Genomic DNA, 9,971 nt, shown 5'->3' on the forward strand with positions numbered 1-9,971 from the left:
TTCTAAATAAGTCCATTCATGGGGACCAATTTTTGATCTCTTCAGGCAGTTCAAGGAAAAGAAAAGATGTTTTGTAGGCAGATGCTGTGTTATCTGGGCCTGAAGGTCCTGGGGAGGTGTATCACTAAGGTCAGGTCTAGTTCCACCAGTGACCAACACCAGTTCTCACCAAGACCAAAAAATGTTCCCCTTCCCCAGGTTTGTGAGCACATGCAGCTGTGGCAGAAGGGTTTTAATGGCTTTATAACCACTTTCTGATGGTAAATTAATGCAGATTCTAGATCAGGCAAGATGTTTGGTCCTCCCACATGTGTATTACTTCTTCAAGAGTCCCAGACATACTGGGGCATGTTGGTTGGCAAGTCAGATGAGGGATAAGCTGTTTCTAGGGTGCTCTTTTCCCCTGGTTCTTTGCTGGTACCATGAAACCATCCTCTGATGCTTGCAGAATGAATGAACCAGCCAAAGACCTGAAGGGTATTAATCAAATCCCTTCACTCAGCGTCAAGATGAATTTTCACTGAGAAAGAGGAAACAGAGTTTATTAGGGGGTTTCTTCTATAAACACTTCACAGTTGTAGGCACTGAACCACCCTTTGCTGTTGCACATCACCCTGGGTGATAAAGGGTACCACCATATGGATTTTCTCATCTCTCCTTTCCTCTGAAGACAAGATAAATCTATCCCAGCACTTTTTCTTGTCTTCTGAGAAACTGAAAAGCAGTTCTTCACCATGGTGCATCTTGAAGAAGGGAATCTCTTCACATCATCCTCTTCCTCAGGAAAAATCACTGTCATTAGCCCAGCAGCGAAGCCGGGTGTTCGGAAAGGAGTTCGGGTCCACACAGAATGCAAAACAATATTTTACCCTGAAATAAATGAGTGCCAATGCATTTCCCTATGTATTTTCTTTTTTGCTCTGAAACTGTGCAGTCCAGTCCATGGAAAACATTTTTTGCTGCTTCTCACATCTGCCAGAGAGGCTGTTTGCACAGATTTTTCATTGCTTTGTTTTCATTTCCCCTGAAATGATACATGCTAAAGCTTTGGGATCAACCATGTGTTTTGCTTGAGACTCAACATGCTCATTAACTAATTGTGCTGGCATGGAAAATCTTGAAGATAACAAATGGCAGCCTGGATCCTGCTTGGATGGAAACAGGAAATATTATCATACAGAAAGGGAATTTTCAGGACAGCCCCGCTCCTCTCCCCTCTCGTGACTGGGTGTCGGAGCAGGCACTCAGAAATAATTGTTGTGCTCTTGTCAGGCCATGATGTGTATTTACATCAGGCTGAAATGCAACCTCTTGGCAGCCTGCAATAGGCACAGGGGTTTGAACGCTGGCAGTCGCTGTGAAGAAGAGGAAGGGGGGCTGCAAACAAAGTCTCAGGATGAAAAAAAAGAGGAAGGCAGGTGTGATTCAGAGGAAACAGGCTTTGCAGAGTTGGGATGAGTTTGTGTCTCACTGCTTGTTTTCAGCACAGCTGGTGCCTGCAAGTGGGAACGCAATTTTAGGGGTAGGGCAACAAGAGGCTCTTTGAGGGGGCGTGAAGTCACCTGGCTTCTCACCACGTTTTCGTAAAAGACAGCAGTGTCTGCTCCTTGTCAGACTGGGTCCTGCATCATCCTGTTGGTCTAGTTGGATGATCAGGACCTGGCCAAAATCTCTAAGGAAATGCATTGGTGGAAAACAGATCAGACTGGAGAAAATTGAGTTAGTTTTGATGGTCTGGCTTGCTTGCTTCCTTCCTCCATCAGATGCTCTCACGCCTCTGTCTCCACGGGATCGCCTGAGCTGTGCAGAGCCTGCAGGTCATGAAAGCTGGGCAGAGGATTATTACTTCACTGTTGGGGAGGATTTTGTTATTCCAGAATTTGGTATTACTCCTGGTTTTGAATGGAAACCAAAGTTTCCATAGCTCCAAAACCCAAGTCAGGAACCACACGGTGCCCTGCCCAGCCGTGCCCTGGAGCCAGCAGCTTTGTGCCAGCCCATCGTCAAGGCCTTTCCAGAGCTGGCAGCTTGGGAAGTGGTGGGCAACTCTCAAAGCGAGGGAGTCTGGAGACCAGATCCGAAGCCTTTCTGAGGTGTGCACTCCCCAGAAGCCCACCTGGCCCACCAAGTAGGAAAGTTAGCAGGAAACCAGGCTCAGGCCTCGTTCTTGGGAGAATGCCAGCCAAGTTGAATGTCTATCCACAAAATGCTTTTGACTTCAGCAATTTCTAACCAGACCAAGACCTGCTAATGTGTTCCAACTCTCTCCATGCTCTGTCACAGTTTCCCCTGTCCGTTGCATATACGCACACGCGCTCCTGGGATGTTGTGGACCCTCATGAAACTTTAGGGTTGGAAAGGGTGAGAGAGAAGATGAGATGAACCTGGCTAAAGGAGGAATAATGAATGCTGCATGTGATCTAGATGTCATCTTGTACTTTCCTTGCTGGATACACAATCTCAATGCTGAAAGCACAAAGGTTTCCCCTCTCCAAGTCAATGGTCCAATCCAGAAGTTTCTTCCTCAGCGCCTCCTTTAAACACACCCTCTGCCCATCACCAGGCTGTGGCAGAAACCATCAGTTCACAAGGAAACATATGCTGAGATGGGTCTGTCCCAGCAAATTCGGGGCCATTATATAGACCTTCATAAAAGCTAAAAGTGCTGCAAGGGAAAAAAAAAAACAAAACAACTTGAAAATTAAAAACCCTCTCCCAAGCTTCTTCATCTCCAGGCAATTTACTTCACAATAAGACATTATCTGGGGCTGTCTGCTTGGAGAAACACATTAAGGAGTATTTTGAAGGATCTGGAACCCATTATTGAGGTGTAAGAAATTAAATCTTTGTAATCAGGACAAAAATAGGAAGCAAACCCAGACATTAAACAAACCAAGCACTCAAATCATCCTGTGACACAAATATGAGTCCTAAGAGGGGCAGAAACATTTCAGGCAAACTGAGGGTTGATTTTCAACTGATTTTGGAGAAAAAACAGGGACAGGCAAGAATGAACCAAGCTTTTAGTTCAGCTGAGTCTTAGCCGAAGATCTGCAAGAATTCAGGGTCAGATCTGAGGGAATGCAGGCTGATGGATGAGGTAGAAACAGTGCCAGATAACGAGTTTGATGTAGTCTGAGGTGCCAGACAATGAGTTTTGTGTGTCTTCAACATGCTCTTGGGACAACGGTCATATGGGTATTCCTCCCAGCAGGCAGCACAGCTCCCTGCTCTAGTTTATAGCTACATGGGTCCCATTGCCAGTGCAACTGTTTCTGGAGCTGGATGGTGAAACAGAGCTAATGTGGGTTCAGCTGAGATTGGGCTTCTTTGGGTTTGAAACAGTGTGTGCACAACTGCACACAATGACAGTGGTGCCACCAGCTCCATCAGAGATGGTTCATTTGGTGTGTGGTTCATTATAGGTAGGTCTTGTTGAGGCTGAGATGTGAAATATCTCATTACCAAGTGAACAAGGAATGAACTGGACAGATTCACAGTATCTTTGGCTTGAACTGAACTTAAGGAGGACCCAAAATATACCTCTAATGCACAAATGTTCCTGGAGTAAAGGGATCTGTCTCTCAATTACTCTCTCTCTTCAATCTTTGTTAATCAAGGATGACTGAAAAAAGTTCTCAGACTCTGCAAGAACCCCTGTGCTCCTGATGCTACATCCCTAACAGTGTTCTTGTGGACATCATCATTATTTCCATAGCAACCACCTGCAATGGCACAGTGGATTATGACTTCAGAAGGAGAATTAATAATAGCAGAAAAAATCCCAAAGGAGCCATTTGATTTTCTTGTGCCATAAAAGACCCAGTTTCAAGAGGAATAAGAAGAAAGAGCAACAGAAAATAGAGCATGGATGCAGACCTGCTTTGAAAACAAATATCTTTTTTGTTCTGACAGGATATGAAATTCTTAATATCCTGCCCTGAAGTGTTTGTGGAGTATTGGTGATCACAAATGAATCACTGAGACCAGCCCATGAGGCATAGGATGAAATGGGACCTTTTGGGTTAAAGAGTCCAGTTCCCTGCTATCATACTTAATCACATTATTTAAATCCATTCAGAAAACGATCAACTCCATCTGAAAACATACTCATTTCTCACACAGCACTTATTTCTTTGGAAAGTTGTTCTGGATCCTCCCACTTCTGAACATGAGAAATATTCTACTTTCTAATCTCACTTCATTTGTCAACAGGTTATGACCATCTGTGCTTGTACCAGGGTCTCTTCTAGCTTAAATAGTGCTTCTCCTTGCCTGCTGCTTACTCCACTGATGCTTTTTTTTAAAGACCATGGAAGCCAAATTTCTCACACTCTTCTTTCACAAGGTGCCTAAAATAAAATCAGCAAAGCAAGAAAGTCAATGTAACATAAAATTAAATCAGATTAATGGTGTTCCATTGCTATTATTAAATGAATGTCTGACCAAAACCTCCACATCTGAACAGTCTTGAACTTTAAGGCAAATTGGATCTAGCTCTGAATTCACTGCCTGGCCTTTCCTGCCTAATCACCTCACATCTTGATGAGACCTCTGTGTGCCAAAACCCCAGAAATAACCAAAAATGGGCTCCTGCAGGAAATGTGAAATGCAGTGGGATTTGGGGAAGAGATTAAGACTACAGTTCCACTAGCACTTCGTCTGAAGCCAACTCTACCATGAAAAATATCTAACTCTTTTCCAACCCTGGCTGTAAGTTCCCACCCTCCACTCCCTCCTTGGACCAGCACGGATATTTTGTGCAGTGAATCAGTGTGGGAGACTGATGCGGGTTCAAACAGGCAACACTGGTGCAGATTAGTTGGGGAGAGAAATAGGAGATGCTTCCGATGTACCTTACACGCTTTAGGATGGGATGAATCATGTTTTCTGAGTGTCTGTTTTCGTTAACTAGGGAGTGGCCTGAGGATGGTTCAAACATCCACCTCTTAGACCTCTCAGCGGGGGAGATGGGCACCCTTCCACCTCTCTGGGATCTTGTTGGGGTCTAGGCGAGGTTGTTTCATGGTTTGCCTCCCAGCTGAAGTCACCTACTGAATGAGCCCTGAGCCATGCAGAATTCTGTTAATGCCACTTTCCATGATCTAAACAACACAAAGAAAACAATGCCAAATATGTACTGAAATGAGCTATCACAGAAGATGCATAATTTAGTAATGTGAAGCACAGGGAGCTCCTGTCAGCTGTCTCCAACACCTCTGAAAATCAGGCACCATATGCCCCAAAAGTGAGGCACATCAACTCAGCTGTCATTTCTGAATGCATTGGACTGTGGCCCAACATCTACACACTTTGGATTGACTGATCCAGCCAAAATCATGTAGCACATCAGGGATTGGCATCATAAATGTACATTCATGGTATATTACAAGAGTAGAGAGAACAGAGCAGATTAGTAAGAAGCAAGAGAACTTCACAGAGCAAGACAATACAGCCAGGAGCTGTCTAACAAACAGAGAGTGACATGTAGTTATTCGAGTTGGAGTTCTTCCTTGGGCTAGTGAGATTTCTTACCATCTGGGAGAGCTTTGAAAAAGAGCAGGAAGAGGCTTGATGAATGTTGCGTGGGGGAGTGTTGCATGAAAGAGCGTTCGACATCATGAGCAAGTCAAGCAAACAAAGAGCGCAGTCAAAAGGGAGACAGAGGGGAGCGAAAGGGAAGAGGTTGTGTGGGAGATGAGGGGAGAGGCACGGCTTCGGCATGAAAGAGGTCCCTCAACCCATGGCAGTCCACATCACGCTGCGTGTGGGAGGCAAAGAGACCCTGCACACTCCTCGCGCTTCTGTGAAGACCACGGTGCTGCAAAACTTTGGGCTGCCACCACAAAACACCCATCTGCCTCTCACCAGTCCTCGTTGTGTCCCCACCAGTCTTCACACAGAGATGTGTCCATGGGGAAGGGTACGTGAAGCCTACTCTGCTAAAAGGAGAGCTGCTGGGGTGGATCTACCAGCAGAGCAACCATCATTTCAGCAGACCAAGAGAAGAGCTTAGGGCATTTGGGGGAGAGATTAAAGTTATTGCTGGTGAAATGGTTTCTTTGCTGGGATAGACTGCCCAGCTGCCAGGAGTAGCTGCAAGTAAGGTTATAAACAACATTGTGGGCATGGTTTGGTTGGCTGGTCTGTGTGGCCTGACTGCCGAGGGAGAGGGGAAGATTCATATGCAAAGCTCAACCTACTATGAAATACAGGGAAAAGCTATCCCTGATTTTTACCCTTATTTTATCTCTCTGAAGAGCCACAGTGCACCAACATAATCATTTTCACATCGTCTCTTGCAGGGATTCCCAACCTTCTGCAAACGCCCTTCACAGCTGCTGCCTTCTTCTGCCTTTCTCCCTCTATGAGCATTTCTTTCCATTCATCCCTTCTCTCTCTGCTACTGCATCCCTCACCATCCTCTCGGCCGTACCCACCACCTCCTCATCACCGTGCTGCCAAATCCGGCAGGACCAGCACAGATCCCAAGCTGAGAAGCCTGCTGCTTTGACTGTGATGTTGGTCCATGGCACAGTGAGTCCTGGGAGCTGCAGCTCTTCAACAGGATAGTTCTCAAACTTCTTGGATACTTGGGCCAAAACATTTCTTACGGGCTATCAGGTAGCATGAACCACCAAACTCTGAACTGAAAAAATTCTTCAATGCAATTCCACAGACCAGGTATTATGGCCTTGTAAGCCTGAGTTTGGGAACCACCGTTCCGTGATTTAACCCCCACATTCATCGCCCCAGCCAATTTTGTTGCTTTCTGTGAAAGCTCTCCGCAGTTCTGCAGAAATAAATAATTTGCATATTGGGCTCTGGCTATACTAGAGTGTCCTAGAGGTGCTGCAAATTACTCTGATATAAGTAGGGATAGATAGAAAATGGAAATGCACACCTTAAAGGCTTTTAAGGCTGTGATGTTTGTTCCATCATTATCACAGCTGCAAAGCAAGTACTCTCATCGGGTTGTATTTTGCCCTCCCGTTGTCCTGTCTTTGTACCAATGCACCTAAGAAGAGTGGTGGGGAACCTGTAGGAATAGTTCCTTGGAGAAGATGGGAACTGGGCTGATGAATCCAGTTCCTGGCAGGTCAGTGCTGTGGTGGATGTTAAAGACAACAGACTGACAAACCAGGCAACTGATGCGAGACTGCATAGTGGGGTAAATGTTTCAATATTTCCTTGTTTATAATTGCTGCACTAGATGTTCTCTGTTGACTATTTGCAGGAAGAGGCCTGCAGGCAACAGGGACTGTGGCCTGATCCGGTGCTGCAGATCTGAATCTCTTAGATGTCTTCTTAAATGGCTCCTTGTTTCCAGGGATGCATGACAGGCTGTGTTTTTTGTTAGCCCTCTGTGTGTGTGTGTGTACACCCATGCACAAAAGTGTATGCATGTGCAAATATAAAAGACTCGCGGCTGTGGAAAGTATCTGGACAAAACTCAGATCTCAGCATCTGACTAGAATAACTCATGCAGCTGTTGATGTAGTCCTTTCCATCTCAGACTCTCAAAACATTTTAAAGGTGATCATTAATATTTTCAATCCCTTCTAAAATGATAGCTTCAAAAGAGCTGTACTGAGTCCAGCCTACCTCTGTGAGACTTGATCAGAAAAAACACATTTTCTCTCTCCTGCCAGATGCTTTCAAACCCTGCGCTTGTATATTGCTCTATTTTATCTATCCATTGGCCAGTCATGGATAGAAAGATTTCACTCCAGTTTTGCACTGTGCAGTCCCAGATCTAATCCCCATGCCCTCCCTTCTGTGATTTATGGGAGCAGGCCAGCCCTACAACCTTCTTCTTTTAACACTGCACCTGCACATCATGGCTAACAGCTTTAGGTGCTTTCCTGCAATAACTCATGAGATCTCTTTCCCAGGCAGCCACACCTTTCCGTTAGCAGATATTTCCCTTTCTGGTCCTTTGCTCTCCAGCTCATTTTTTGACCGTCCTCCTTCTTTCCCCAGATGCTGAAATGATCTAAGTCCTGCGGTAACAGCCTGTGCCATTTGTGGTGTGCTCAGCTGCCTAATGCAGCATCACACTTGGCTTCGCTGCTGTCCTTCCCATTAGCTGCACCACTGCTGTTAAGAAAAGTAATCCCACAGCTGAATTGCAACGCACATACCCAGGGAAACTCCGCCAGCAGCTTCTTTCCCATCAGCAGCAATTTTGCTCTTCTTTAGCTTCTGGCCTGCTTTTGCCCAGATTTCTTTATGTTGGGGCATTTTTTGTGTCCATGATCTGTGCTCAAGCCCCTGATTACATGCTCTTTAAATGACCTCAGAGATGAAAGGAGATATATCTATATATCTATATATCTCTATATATATATCTCAGGTATATCGGGGAACTGGCATGGCTGGTGAACTATGCATCTGAGCTTAGTTAAGAGCTTGGCTTCACAGTCTGCTACACGAGTGCATGTCCCAGCATCTCCTTAACTGAAGCAGCATATGACCCAGGGAGAATTAGGCCCTGAAATGCATGCCATGCCATTTCCAAGGTGGTCTTATTCCCAGGTGGAGGCTCTGATTTTCCTTTATATCTGAAAGCTGGAGTAGCAGGGAGTCATTTGTACCTAAATATCTCAGACCAGGGAAAGGGTCCTGGTATGAGGAATAGCTTTATTTTACAACAGGAAAAAAAAAAAAAAGAGAAAACCTGAGCACAGTTCTTCACCAGCACCCATCCCAACTACACAGTATCTTTTTATCAAGATGGCCACTGAGATAGGAGAGCTTCAAAGAAAATTGGCCATATCCAGCCACAACACCATTGGACAGAGCCAGGCCCCATGTGCTCTGTTTGCACTCTGGAGAGAAGCAAGTAGTGTGAGGTTTGGCCATGGGATTAGGTGTTCAGTAAAAATATAAGCAACCGTTGCTTCTGCACAAAAAATCCAGGCTGTGGGAAGAGCCTCAATGCATCTTCAGGCAAGAAGGAAACAGAGCTGAGGTAAGTCCTCAGACTGGGAAACCTCCGCAGCATCGGTTCTTGGAGTTAATGGTCAGGCTCAGATGCAGCCACTAGGTGACCTAGAGAATTAGGGAGCTGCCTGACATCTCCCACAACTTGCTATAACATCCTTTACCTTCTGGTGAAACCACACTTCAGATCTGAGCTTTGTATACTTTCAGATGGAGTCAGACAGACCTTGACCCCCCCCCATTGGAGGAAATTCTGTATAGATGTAAAATTGCCTTACACCACAGATGTGAAAAGGGAGGCATCAGTTTACACTGGCAGAGGATTTATCTCAAACTTGCTAACCTGAAGCAAGCTTGTAGAAGGCGAGAAAGTCGACATATGGAAATAATAGTGATTAAAAGCAGTTTTATAGCTAAAGCATGCTTTCCTCACCCAAGACAAATTGTGGAAGCACTGTTCAGACATGCAACGTGCAGTTAAAAAGGTTCTAAAATAGTCAATGCATCTCTCCATTGCAGTCATTCATTATTGCTAATATATTTTATTGCATATCCAAAATCAATAAAGTACCGCTCATGTGTGACACAATTATTGGTTTTTTTCTGCTCTGTGGTCACTGTAGTAAAGGATCTTGTTTGAGAAAGGAAATTGGATGTCATAAACTCTGGATTCATCACTTCTGAAATCAGATATAGACATTAGGAAGCCCTAGTCGGCCTTCCGCATGATGTAAGCTAGTGATTTTCACCCAAGTATGTCAACCAGGTATGTTTCCAGAAAGCATTGGGCTAAACTTTAAGATGTTGATTGGTGGCACATTCGCGCCCTCCTTAGGTAGCTTGTGCTGATGGGAGTTACGCTCTCCTGTTGAGTTCTTCGAAGCACGCACTGAACTTTGAGCACGGTCCATCGGCATCAGAGGGTGTTTGGACATTGGGAGGTGAAGTGTTGATAAGCTCACTGGCATATGAAAAAGGCCACGCACACACACGCCAAGTGACACTATTGCTTCTCCCATCCTGAG

The sequence above is a fragment of the Aquila chrysaetos genome, chromosome 19 (assembly GCF_900496995.4).
Source record: "Aquila chrysaetos chrysaetos chromosome 19, bAquChr1.4, whole genome shotgun sequence".
In the NCBI taxonomy this organism is placed as follows: Eukaryota; Metazoa; Chordata; class Aves; order Accipitriformes; family Accipitridae; genus Aquila; species Aquila chrysaetos.